This window comes from Camellia sinensis, chromosome 6, assembly GCF_055761805.1.
Source record: "Camellia sinensis isolate YWXY chromosome 6, ASM5576180v1, whole genome shotgun sequence".
Lineage (NCBI taxonomy): Eukaryota > Viridiplantae > Streptophyta > Magnoliopsida > Ericales > Theaceae > Camellia > Camellia sinensis.
The window spans coordinates 85,036,238-85,050,412 of NC_138966.1; the positions used below are offsets into that span (position 1 = coordinate 85,036,238).

Sequence of the window (14,175 nt, forward strand, 5' to 3'; positions counted from 1 at the left end):
TCTTTCTGTGATTTATGTCGCACATGAGGAATCAACCAAGCATCCTCTCCTTTTATGTAACTTCTCTCAAAAAGGTTGGATTGAGATTTTGAGAGTGGTGGTTTAGGTGGGGTTACTCCAATTTGGAGAAACAAATATGGACATAACTTTTCTTTGCAACTATGTGAGACTTTATGGACTACACATGAATGATATCATCTTCAATAGAGCTCAATATAGTTGGATTAATGTTATGGATTTGATCAAGATTAGAGCAGTTTTTTTGGGTATTCGATCAAACAAATGAATCTAGTTTGTTCTTGGTGAATGATTTTATCAACAGAAGATATGGTATAGAAAACTACTATTATTGCCAATCCAAAGCATAAGTAATTAGTACATATGTTTGTAACATTACATACTAGTACATAATTAACATTTGAATAACAAAGCTTTACGATAAATACCTAGCATGGGCAAGCTTTGTATGTATAGTTTATACTTCACTAGATGGTATGCAATAGTGGCTGGACATCAAATGATAAAACTGTGCCACTCCCACTATCTAAAAATGTCCCTGTTGAGGTTGAAGCATCATCCAAAGCCTTAGTCAAGTCAGTTGTATTGTATTCAACTTCTTCATAGTGTAGTGTTGGTGAATGGTTGAACTTCCTTGTGACATTCTAATTCCTTTCAACTCAATTGCTACATCTTTCATTATAGGCCTCTTCTTCCCATTCAAGTTTAGGCATCTTTTTGCGAGGTGAGCAACAGCAATCATCTCTTCTCTCCGAGCGTCCTTGAGAATCCGTGGATCAAGAATCTCAAGTAGACAATTTTCCTCCATTGATTCCATAAAATGTGTGACTAAACTCCTACTTTCTTGGGATCTAGTGGAAGAGATTGGTTTTTGCCCAGTTAAAAGCTCAACAATAACAACTCCGAAACTATAAACATCACTTTTATCAGTAAATTGGCTGGATCGAAAGTACTCTGGATCTAAGTACCCAAATGTCCCCTGTACTCGTGTGGTCAAATGAGTATTATCAACATCAATTGATGTTGAAATTCCAAAGTCAGAAACTTTTGCTTTGTATTTATCATCTAGGAGGATGTTGGTTGACTTCATGTCTCGATGATAGATGGGTATGGAAGCTGCACAATGCAAGTAGGAAAGAGCATCGGCAACTTCTATGGCAATCCGAAAGCGCATCTCCCATGAAAGTGGGAACTCTTTGTTTGGATCACGAATATGTTGAGAGAGTGTTCCATTTTGAATGAACTCATATATTAGCATAGGAACTTCTGTCTCCAAACAACAGCCTAAGAGCTTGACTATATTCCTATGGACAATTTGTGAAAGAATGACGACTTCATTAATGAATTGCTCGACCTGTCCCTCGTCGACAACCTTAGACTTTTTAACAGCTATGATTCTTCCATCTGACAACATGCCTTTGTAAACAGTACCTGTTGGGAAAAAATATATATATATATATATATATATTTGAAAGTAAGTGGTTGATTACAAAATTTAGAAAAATAAACAAATCTTATTGAAATTAGAGAAAACAAAGATCATAAATTTTGCTGCAAATCAAATCCTGGATTTATGAAATAGCATAACTACTTAATTATGGTTAAATTAATTAGGAAAGATTGTATTTGATTTTTCAATAAAAATATTATGACAAATATTGGCTCATTCGCGCTCACCACGCTATATACAAGTCCAATACAAGTGTCTGTATGTATATGTAAATATATTATACGAGTGTTGTGCTGACTTTTGGTGTAAAAAATTCATAGTGCCCCCATATTCTTGACCCTTATCCAACCCAAAGAAGGATACATGTATAAAAGGTCTCAAGATGTTTGGTAAGAAACCAATGCAAGATAAGAAATTAGTTGTAAGCTATAGATAATGAAAGGATAACAAAATTATACCTTGCCCTCCTTGGCCAAGAATACGATCTTCATGGTAATGATCGGTGGCTTTTTCCAACTCCTTCGAATTAAACAATTTGATTTTTTCACTGCCATCACTTGAAGATAACTTGTGTTGTAGCAAGAAACCACCATTTCGCTTGAAGAAATTTTTCTTGCGTTCCTTGTCATTTCTTTTCTTCATTACTTTGTATAGCCACCAAGAAGCAATAAGTAAAAACAATAATCCTGCTGATCCAGCACAAACACCTGTAGAGAACTCAACTCCAGAATCAGTATATCTAGAACTAAAATTAAAAAATTATTATTTGAATATTAGGTCTAGCAAAAATTTATTTATTTTTTAATTTTATAAAGTCGTGTAATTCATGAAATGAAATGGATGGTATATATACTAAAGTTGATGTTGTGTGGACATACTCAAAATGCATCAACTCCATACACTTTATTTTTCTGAGTACTAACAAATTTACTAAAAATATATCCTTACATAAAAAAAATAACAATAAAACGGGACATTTTTTTCGTAAACATAACTTAAGCTGAATTATTTGGACACAAAATTTGAAAGAAAGAAAAAAAAAGAGAGCTGATTTTAAACTCTATCAAGATTATGGTTGTCAAAAGCTATTGTGCACAATATTTATTTTGTTGAAACAATAACATTAATTTATTAGAATTAATTATTTGTTTGTGATTTAATAATTTTAAATTAAAGAAGTTATTTAAAATGAATAATAAATATTAATAAAAGTAATTTTTTTAACATAAATTTTAATCAAGTTTTTAAATCAGTACTCCAATCAATATTTCTAATTTTAAAAAATTATTAAAAATTAATGATAAATATTGATAAGAGTACCTTTTTTTTAACATAAATTTTAATGAAGCTTTTAAATCAGTAATGACTTAAAAGCAGAAAGGAAAAGGCAAAGTAATACTGTGATAGAATTATTGAGCAGATCCATACAGGGCTTTGCTCTTATTTTAATTGAGCTCTCCGTTAGTGAACTGTGGGATTGATGCCCAAATTAGTTGGTCCATCAGGTCCGATACTGAGTTATCCATAAGAAATACTATAATAGGACTAGAGGATAATGGGCTTATTTGGTCAAATTTTTTGAAAGTTGTAAATTGATAATCAAAAAGCCAAACAGGTGTGTCTCCTTGAGTCAGAATTAGATCAATTTTGTGTCTAACTGAAGCCCCCGAACTAAACATTTTAATGGTTATAGCCTCGCATCAAAATTCAAAACGTAGAGAAAGAAATGAGTAAAAGAGTGTAGACTAATCAAAAATAACTATTTGATCTGGAGTTTTTATTGGAAGTGTTGTTCGGGCCCATGGGGGTCTCCACGGGTCTCGTTCTAATGATCCGAAATATTTATTTTGTTGGGTAATTCATGCATATCATCCACATAAAAAATTAGATCAATCCAAGAATTATAACCTATTCAGTTTATTGCATTTGTTACACAAAAATATAAAAATAAATGGTCTATTTTCAAAAACACAATTGTAGTCTATTTTTTTGGTAACAACTGTGATAAATTGAATAAGAAATGATTATCAGATTCACTTAATTTTTTTTTATTTTTTTTTTGGGATAAAATACACAAAGTGCATGATACACTAAATGGCTCAGATTATTGAACCGAAACTCGTGACAAGCCTCGTGAACCTAAACAACATCCTACAATCCATATTATGGACTGAAGGGAATCCGTCTCTAAATATTTATGTTCTTGTTTCTTTGTAATCAATTTTTTTCCTTTAAATTTACTTAAATTATTTTTACGTCGTAGATTATATATAGAAACTATACCACATACACCATCATAAATTTTAAAAATAAAATAAAATAATTTATAAACAGCTTCATAAATTACACCAAACAATCCCTCCATTTCTATGTTTTTAAACACTTGGAAGAAAAATGAACTTACCAATGATAATACCCGCATTTGACTTATCAGGTTCATTAACGAACGCATCTGCATACAATTGGAATATCGGAAATTTAAAGCAGTTATCAACCAAAAAAACAAACTTTACAAATTACTAGACAATAATCACTCCAATAATAGCCTTATTTGCCTAACTGGATTAATAGTAAACGGATTAATGATCTCATGCATTAGTACAAGATTAGTTATTTAGTGAGATAACCATTTATTATATGCTCATTTTGTTTTTTGTTTTGTTTTGTTTTGTTTTGTTTTTTTTTTTTTTTCTTTCTTTCATACTAGAAATTATGATCCTCAATCCCTCTCAATATTAAAAATTCACAAATTTCATTTTGATTGTTCATCCACCATACATGTAATCCAATTAATAAAATTTACAATCAAACACAAGGTTGTGAGTTTATAGATTAACCATCTTAATCCTATCGGTGGTGTTACATGCACCAATTAGTGTACTAACTAATGTATCAATTAGTGTTATAACATTATTACTAACCTCACCCATTACATAAATTACAAATACCGAAACATCTAAAATTATACCACATAATCTATTAATATATTAGTTGGTACACTAATTAGTACATAAAACATTATTCTAATCTTATACTATAATCCTTCTAATCAAATATACTCAACATGCACAAAAAATTATATTGTGTAGTTGAAATTAATTTTAAATATGATATGGGTCATATTTAAAACAAATTTTGATCACTCATCCGTCCCTTCCCCAACAACCAGCACCAGCGCCAGCACCACCACCACTATCACTTTTGAATGACTTCAAACATACCCTTTGTCCAAAAAAAAATTAACCATTTGATTTGATTTGATTTGATTAATTACCTCCTAAATAAATAAATAAAGGAATAGAAATATCCCAATTAGTTGGTTGGTTGGTTGGTTGGTTGGTTGGTTACTTGGATGGGTTGTTGAGAGAGCATAAGACGTACCTACCTACACATCCATTGGAAAAATAAGGATTTCCAGCGAAGGGAGAATTGCAAACGCACTGGAGGCTTTGAACAATATCACACCCACCGAGCGAGGAATAATGAGCGAACGACCCCTGTGACCCCTGAAGACAGGAGTAGCTATTTTTATAGCTGTTGCTGGAATCCAATCCAAGCTGTGTCATATTGTGTACAACCCAATTGAGAACAGCAGGGACATGAGTTTGCACAGCAGAGGAGTAGTCGGTGGAATTCTTATTCTTATCTACCACGAACGCATACATACATGATGTTTGGTTTCCTGGAACTAAAGACACTTTGTAGCCTTGCAAATATGTCACAGACGTTGGCATATCCACCTGGTACCCTCCCAAAACTAAGATTTCCACCGTGCAAGTACTATTATTAGCAGAATTGCAAGTAGGCGAGCAGTGGGTAATCCCATTGTTGAACAGATCATATAAATAGGCCCCCTGGTTGCAATTTATACCTGTGGCCATAAATATGTTGTTTATTTCTGAGAAACGAAAAGGGCTAGATGTCAAGTCAATACTTAAAGTTGAGCTTGCGTTGTTGGGTTTGTGGTTGTTGCTGCTGCTGTTGTTGATGGGGCAGTTGGGAGATGTTACTGGATTGTTGACTCGAAGGTAGCTTCCATGCAATGAAATTTCCAGCACCTCAAGATCGAGCTTTATTAAGTAGCTGCTGATTGAGTTCTTGCACTCTATGGAGAACCATTCATCTAAGTAACAATTGGGACCTATTCCAAAAGGGTATGGAATTGTAACATTTCCACATTGCTCTGGACAACCAGGCTTCGCATAAGAAAGCGCAGATGTTTTTGTCAGCCATAACAACTGCAGCTCCAGGAGGAGGCAGAGGGGGAGGGAGGAGTTTTTCCGCAAAGCCATGTTTTTATGAGAACTCAGCACATTCTTTGTTCTCTGGTAATTTAAGAAGCCCCTCCAATGTCTGCAAATTAGAACACCAAAAGGGTTGTTGATATTCATATCTAGATCATCTATCTACATAACTCATCTCTCTATCTTCCATTCTCTCTGTAGATTATAGAAGTGAAGAGCAGAAAACCTATCCTCTCTCTCTCTCTCCCCGATTTTCGTTCTCTTTACAAATCAAGTGACCTCACTTTCTTTCTCTCATTCTCTTTTACTGATATCTATTCCATTCTCTTCGTATGAAATCAAAATTCCTCTCCAAATTGGCTCTCTCTATCTCTCTACAAATCCAACGTGCAGTCTGATTCAATTTACATGCAGATGAATGACAGTTTGATTCAAATTAATATTGAAGTCAAAATGAAATCTTAAGTTATACATTACATCCTTTCCAAATTATATATATATATATAAGCTATTACATATGCACCTATACAATCAGATGATCATAAATATACAAATAAATCAGTGTGTTTGTTTTGAGTTTTCTGGATTAAGTTTTTTAAATTTTTGGTTTTCATATTCTTTTGTTTTTAGTGAATATTTTTTAAATTTTAAACATTTTTTTTTTACTTTTTTAGATACATCTTAGTTAGATGTATCTAAAAAGTAAAAAATTTGTGAAAAATTATTTTAAAAAATTAATAAATACATAAAAATACAAAAAATATACTGAATTCTTGTATTATTTTGTATTTTTGGTATTAAGTGAATTTTTAAAAGATTTTTTTTACAATTTTTTTACTTTTTAGGTGTATTTATGTTAGGTGTATCTAAAAAATAAAAACTTGCTTAAAATATTAAAAAAATTCAGTAAAAATAAAAAAATACGGAAAATAATAAAGTAGAATTTTCTGAAAAGTGTTTTCTAAAAAATGAAAACAAGATTCAGAAATGAAAACTTACATGGACCAATCAATCACAAAAATGAAAAACAGAGAAAGGACACCAAAATACACACACACACACACACAAAAACAGAACAAGAACACCAAATTGCAATCCTCTCTTGACATTTTGCAAAATTAATTTTAAAATTTTGAAACAAAATTAATGAGGCTCTTAAAGAACACCAAGTTGGTTTTTTGCCCTCTTCGCAACACCCCCACGTCTCTCTCTCTCTCTGTGCTTATGTATAAACCTCAAAATCTGGCTACATTCAAACCCTCTTCATTGGATTTAACTAGAAAAATAGTTTACATCAAACCTATTTCAATTTTTATACTATTTTATTCTTAATCAAAATTATTCAATCAACTAAACAACATGTTAATGTCAATAGCCCAAAGATGAATGAACGAGAAAGCAGAGAAAAAGAGGAGAGGAAAGGCGAGAAGAGCAGAAGAGTACTATACCTGGATGCCGGAGGGAGAACCGGTGGGAAGTTGTCGCCGCCGCTGCTATAGAGAATCTGTGAGGGTCTGCGTGAGCGAGAGCGAGGCGAAAGAAGAGGAGACGAGAACAGACCTGGACCCCGGTGCTGTTGCCGCAGAGAGAGAGAGAGAGAGAGAGAGAGAGAGACTGAAATTAGGGCAAGCGGAAGGATGAGAGTTTATTTTTATTTTTATCCTAATTGGAAATGTCAAAGTCTGAATAGCAGAAGAATTATAGGTTGCGTGTGATAGAGTTTTTTAAATATGGTTTGAGAATTGAATTATATTTTGAATCTGTAAGTTTTAAAATTATGATTTGAATATGAAAAATTTATTTAGTGAATGAGTTTTAAAAAAAGTTTTGAATTGAGTGGGAAATTTTTGATGTGACATTTAATATTTGATATAAAAATTTACAATTCATAATCAAATACACAACTCAAAATTCTATTAAAACTCATAAAAAAATTTTAAAAAATCAGAAATTTTTTACTGAATATATTAAAATTAAAATGTGTCAAAAAAAATTGCATTGTTCTGGTCAACCAGCCGGATAACCGGTGGGACGTCTAGTGGGACGATCGGTTAGTTCAAATTTTTCTGCCTTCGACTAGGGGTGCAACTCGGGCGGGTTCGGTCGGATTGGGGGTCTGCCCAAGCCCGACCTGAATTGTATTTGGCACTGCCCAAGCCCGCCCAAGCCCGACCATGAACCCGAGCATTGTTGCCCAAGCCCGGCCCAAGCTTTGTATTTTGAACTCGGGTTGCCCGAATTGCCCGAATTGCCCGAGTCCAGAAACCTGTAGGTAGATCTAAGGGTAGACATAAAAGATGCTAATCTAATGGTAAAAAACTAACCAAAAAAAAATAAAAAATAAAAATTAAGACTAACTCTTTTACTTAATAGAAGACTAACCAAAAATAAATAAATAAATAAAAATTAAGACTAACTCTTTTACTTAATTTATATATATTACATAATTTATTAAATTATATATATATTATATATTATATATTATATAATATATTAAATTGAATTCGGGTTCGGGTTGCTCGGGTTGGCCATTGGTTCTGCCCAAGCCCGGCCCGAATTGCAATTCGGGCATCAAAAATCTGCCCAAGCCCGTCCAGATTACAAGATATAGTTGCCCAAGCCCTAAAAAAACTCGGGCTGGACTCGGGTTGCTCGGGTTGAGCCCGCCCGAGTTGCACCCCTACCTTCGACCGAGTTTACAAAAGTAAATGTAGAATTAATTTTTGAAAGTCACAACCAAACACCATATGCAAATTAACAGTTGGAATCATAATTCCAAAACTCTTTCAAATAGAGCCATAAATTTAAAAAAAAAAAATGGGGATAGAGTTTAGAAATTTTTTTAATTTGTTTAGTTATATATTTTGAAAATAGTTTTGGAGTCTGGGAGTTTGGGAGTTTGGGATAATTTGATATTTAGTTGTAGTTGAGTAGATATGTGAGCGAGAAAAAGTGATTGAGAATAAGAGAGAAAAAGTGATTGATGTGTAAGAGAGAGAAAGTGATTTTACAATTTCTTTTCAAGAAATTTGAACCGAACAAAATTTTAAAAAAATTTCTAAAAAATTGTATCTTGAGATACAAACCAAACAAGCCCTTTATTTTTATTTTTATCCGAAGAGGAAAAGTCTGAAATTAGGGATTAAGTTTTGGCGACAATTTTAAGGACAGTCGCAAATGAGCAAAAATAAAACTTTTTGCGACGAACAAATAAAGAGCGTCACAAAAGAAAAAGAAAAACCGCAAGACGAAAAAAAATTTACAACCGAAAACGTACCGTCACGTATAATATTACTTTTGGCCCCGGTTTTGGATTTTCCGTCTCAAATAATGGTATTTTTTCCTTCTCTTTTTTGCGATAGTCAATGGGCATCGCAAAAAAAATAGTTTCGTTACAGTATTTTTTTACCGTCACAAAAACTTAATTTTTGCGACGATTTTCAAAACCGTCACAAAAAGTTTCGTGTCTAAACCTCTCTTTTTTTAGTAGTGAAATAACCTAAATAAGTTGAAAAAAATAAAAAAACAATAAAAAAATAAATAAAACCTAATTATCAGAAGGAGAAGGATTCCTTCTAGTCCATTTGGACTAGAGGGGGTTGTTTGGGCTTGTGGGGTCTATCACGGGTCCCGTTTTGATAATCTGAATTGTTTATTTTGTCTGACACTTTGTGTATTTTATCTGCAAAAAAAATTAGATCGATTCAATAATTGCAGTTTGTTCAATTTATTATTTTTGTCATAACAAAAAAGTATGGTTCATTTTTTAAAAACACAATTGTCGTCCATTCTTTTAGTGAAAGACACAATAAATTGAACAAGTTACAGTTATCAAATTGACCTAATTTTTTTGTGAATAAAATATACGAAATGTCTAACAAAATTAACGATTCAGATCAACAGAACCCATAATAAACCCCACGGTCCCAAACAGCTCCATCCAATCCATATTTTGGATTGGAGGAAATCCTCCTCTTTGTCAGAAATCTAAAAGAATGAATGCTTTACCTTCTACTTTTTAATAAGTAAATTTTAGATTACAATAAATTTTACCAAACAAACGTGGTATATATCCATGTTTTTTTTATTTGAATCTTTACTTCTTTGGAAGGCACGATGAATACAAAAACTATAAACAATTATTAAAGTGCTTAATGTGTCACAACCAATAAGTGAACTTCCTGCCTACTAATCCCCTGCTTCATTAGCAACTTTTGCCTTCAATCTTCCTATCAAAAGGGGAGACAAGAAGTAAAAAAGAACAAAAGCAGATCATGTGGCCTTTCAACTCTTTTTTTTAAAAGATTTTACTGTGTTTCAATTCTTTGTACAAATCACCAATAATCATATCTTGTAGTGGCTATTGTTGTCTGTTGATTAGGAATTTTGTAGTGCCTCCTGGCATAATATCTACGCATGGACAAGGTTGATGTTAGACCTACGCCTCTATCTCGCCTAAAAATATTGTCTCTTATGATTCAACCCAACATGAGTTTGTTTTTTTAGACTCTAAGCACAAAAGCACTTTTTAAGATAGGAATTTCTTATGCCATCATATCAATATAATCTGCCTCTAATGTGAATGGCCAAATGTTGATATAGCACTACAATTGATCGAGAGTACATGCCCACACAAGTTTTATTTCCTACTCTTCGCATTTTAGAGAAAGTTAAAATTTAGTTTCTCAGAAAAAAAAAAAGAACAAAAAAAAAAATTCAATAAATAATGGGTCAATTAATCACATACAATGTGAGATAATATTACAAATACACTTGATATTTGGTCCACTAGGACCTAATGCCAGAGCACACACTAAGATATTATCCATGTTGTACCACGGGTATGCATGACTTTGTGTTTTTTCTTCCTTGATTGGAACAGAGACCTCTGGTAGGTTTATAAGTATGACACACTTTATAAAGTGGGGAAAACCGATGTGGAATTGATTTCTACGTTGCACGTTAGCCTGCCGGGCATGCGGATTCACGTGGTGGAGCTAAGTATTCCACAGATGATGTCATTTGTGTAGACTACCTCACTGCCGAAGCACACACCAAAATATTGTCTGCTTTATACCAAGATGCACAATTTTGTGTTTCCTTAAATGGAAAAGGCCTCTCAAAAATTTGTAGGCATGCTATACTTTGTAAGGTAATGTAGAATAAATTTCTACCCTCCACAGTACCTATGTGCGAGTTTTCTCTCCTATTTTTTGTTAGAACCCACAAAGATGTGTGTATGTAAATTAAATGTATAAATTAAATAAACAATAAAATAAAATAATTCAGAAAATAATTATATAAATTATTTTCGAATTAAATGCTTACAGAAAATAATGTCGAGGCTTGTATGGACACAATCTCCTTAAAGTAGATTTCGCCCTCGCTCCGGTGCTTCGAGTTTTATCGGCGTCTACTTCCCAAGATGCAATGACTAATACTTAAATTTGCAACACTACAAATTTAAGTTTGGCGAACCAATACTCTGTTGTAACTTTTTCTTTTTCTTCCTAAAAACAAATGCAGAAAATATGCAGAAAGACAGAAGAAAAATAGTAGTAGAATGACGAACTTTTGATGAAAAAATTGGGTCTTATGAATTGCTAGAAGCATGCTTTATATAGACAGAAAGGTGGCTGTTCCGAATAGGTGTCGATGGATAGGCAACTGTTCGGACAGATTTCAACAGATAGAAAATCTGTTTGAACTGTTTAGACAGTTGCAGATCCATTCGGGAAAGGGTTCAACAGGTTCAAACCTGTTCGGGTGGAAACCAACAGATATGAAACCTGTTCGAACTTGTTTGGGTGAGAAAAAATTTGGACAAGAATTAATTTAAATTTTTTAAACTGAAATTCAAAATTAAATAAATAAATATAAATGTTTTTAGTCCAAAAAGATAAGTATTGGACCGGACAAGCCCAACCCAACCTCACACCACGCACCCGCGCCCAAGCCCAAGCCTAGGCCTAGCCGACCGAACGGATGACGGCGCACGCGTGTGGTTTTTATTTTGGGTCCAATGAGTCTAGCTCACTTCACCTATAACCTCACCCTTCCACAAACTTGGATACCCCTTGGGGTCTATCCCAAATATCCAATGCTAAGGTTTATAAATCCAAACATTTCCTCAAACCTTTCCAATGTGAGACAAGCACATTTCACAAATGTGTAGGAAACCCACCAAAAAACTAGTTCCACCAACCCTAAAACGTGTATTGAATTCTCATTCATCCGGAAATGGTTTTAAACAACCAAATATATGAATTTATTCACTACGCAGCATTAAACATGAACCCAATTAGAAACATTAAAAATAACGCTTGGGTCCCACCTTAATTAATGCTCAAAGTTAGCAAAAAATAAGGTAATATAAAAGCCATTTTCCAACAATCTCCTACATAAATCTCCCACATGAATGGAATTCACGAGAACGAACATGTAACAAGATGCAGACAAAGAAAGAGTATATTAAGAAGATACACCACATCGAGATATGTAGCTTTTGGCTTTGAACCTTCTCTAGTGAAAGCCTATCAGACTTACTGGCTAACCAGTGGACGCGATGCCTTGAACTGTTCAGCTATTTATGTAAACTAAGACAATAGACTACACATAGTGTATCTTCAGACATAGTTTGGTTCTTACGATTGTGTTCATTTTGGCCCTAAACAACGCTTAGTAATTCATGAGTGCTCTAGAGAATTTAGCCTTCTCAATTCTCACAAAACCGGCCCAGTTCATACTCATATAGGTGATTTTTTATTAAGAGTATCCTGCTATACCCCACTTGGATGTCCAAGCTATAAGAATCATTAAAATCAAAGCTTATCCTACTAACGCTGCAGGTATCACTCTTCTTATCATAGAAATGGGTAGGAGTAAACCTCCTTAGTAATACGTGAAGTCATCCATAATTCGGTTGTCCCTTTGAACCTAGATCTTGGGATCTCCAATCAACTAGGTTAGGTTGCCATTATGGCAACTTTTAAGTTATAAGTTTTAATCTCATTCCCCTCGATAAATGGTACACTTGCTCTCTGGCTGACCTTTTAGTGAATAAATCCGCAATATTCTCCTTTGACTTTACATATTCTATGGAAATTATTCCATGTGAGAGCAAATGCCTAACAGTATTACATCTTCGACGAATGTGTCGAGACTTATCGTTATACACATGATTTTGTGCCCGTCCTATTGCTACTTCACTATCACAGTGTATGCATATAGCTGGCATATGTTTAGGCCACATTGGAATGTCTTCTAAAAAATTATGAAACCATTCTGCTTCTTCTCCTGTTTTATCTAATGCGATAAACTCAGATTCCATTGTCGACCTTGCTATGCATGTCTGCTTGGAGGATTTCCAAGAGACTGCAACACCTCCTAGGGTAAAGACATATACACTAGTGGATTTTGAGTCTTTAGTATCCGATATCCAATTTGCATCGCTGTACCCCTCGAATACTGCTGGATATTTGGTATAATGTAAGCCATAATTCTGGGTATGTCTTAGATACCTCAGTACCGTAATTATCGCTTTCCAATGATCGGACCCTGGATTACTTGTGTACCTACTCAATTTGCTTACAGCATAGGCTAAATCTGGTCTAGTGTAATTCATTAATTACATCAAAGTTCCGATTATTCGAGAGTATTCTATTTGTGATATGCCTACACTTGTATTTTTTGACAAATGAAGACTAATGTCAACAGGTGTTCTAGCAGGACGGTTGTCATGCTTTCCAAATTTCTCCAGAATCTTCTCAACATAGTGAGACTGAGATAAAGCATATCCTTCAGATGTTTTAGTAATTTTTATTCCTAGAATTACATCTGTTACTCCCAGATCTTTCATGTCAAACTTTTTGTTCAACATTTTCTTTGTAGATTTAATCATGTCGTTATTGCTTCCAATAATGAGCATGTCATCCACATAAAGACAAACTATGACATAGCCTTTGTTTGTGCTTTTAACATAGACGCATTTGTCATATTTGTTTATCTTAAAACCATCTGAAAGCATAGCGTAATCAAATTTTTCGTGCCATTGTTTCCGAGCTTGTTTTAATCCATAAAGGGATTTGACAAGTTTACAAACCTTTTTCTCTTGGCTGGGAACTTCAAACCCTTCTAGTTGTTTCATATAGATTTCCTCATCTAACTCGCCATTCAAAAAATCTATTTTAACATCCATTTGATGTATTTCCAGATTTTACAAAGCTGTAATCGCAATCAACATGCGAATGGATGTTATTCTTGTCACTGGTGAATATGTGTCAAAATAATCAAGGCCCTCCTTCTGCCTGTATCCCTTAACAACAAGTCTAGCCTTGTATTTATCTATTGAACCATCTTCTTTCATTTTTCTCTTGAATATCCACTTATATCCAAGAGGTTTACATCCTGGTGGAAGATCCACCAGTTTCCAAGTATGATTTTGCAGTATTGATTCAATTTCAC

General features: G+C 33.7%; 1 pseudogene across 1 annotated transcript; it reads right to left on the bottom strand.

Annotated features, from left to right (window-relative positions):
• Window positions 1-328: 328 nt before the first annotated feature.
• Window positions 329-7,361, bottom strand: LOC145792748 (wall-associated receptor kinase-like 1; annotated as a pseudogene). The gene is made up of 5 exons (XR_014332547.1): window positions 7,161-7,361; window positions 4,854-5,821; window positions 3,873-3,920; window positions 1,927-2,175; window positions 329-1,449 (listed from the first exon to the last, which is right to left on the bottom strand). The product of XR_014332547.1 is annotated as a wall-associated receptor kinase-like 1 (transcript).
• Between the last annotated feature and the right edge of the window lie 6,814 nt (window positions 7,362-14,175).